We start from the raw sequence: 227 nt of genomic DNA on the forward strand, positions 1-227 counted from the left end.
TTTTTCTATAGAATATGAAAAATAATTTCCTTAGTAACTTCTTATCCTTAGCCTAGGGATAAGATCCTCGAGACTGATGCAGATATATGCATGTGTGAATGTCTATGTGAATGTGAATGTGTACCTACATGTTCATCATTATACCTATTGATATGCGACTTTATATTTTGCAAGGTCTCTCTTTCTTCACCCATCCTCTCGTGGTATAATAAACATATCTGAGAAAG

This window comes from Penaeus monodon, chromosome 25 (genome assembly GCF_015228065.2).
Source record: "Penaeus monodon isolate SGIC_2016 chromosome 25, NSTDA_Pmon_1, whole genome shotgun sequence".
In the NCBI taxonomy this organism is placed as follows: Eukaryota; Metazoa; Arthropoda; class Malacostraca; order Decapoda; family Penaeidae; genus Penaeus; species Penaeus monodon.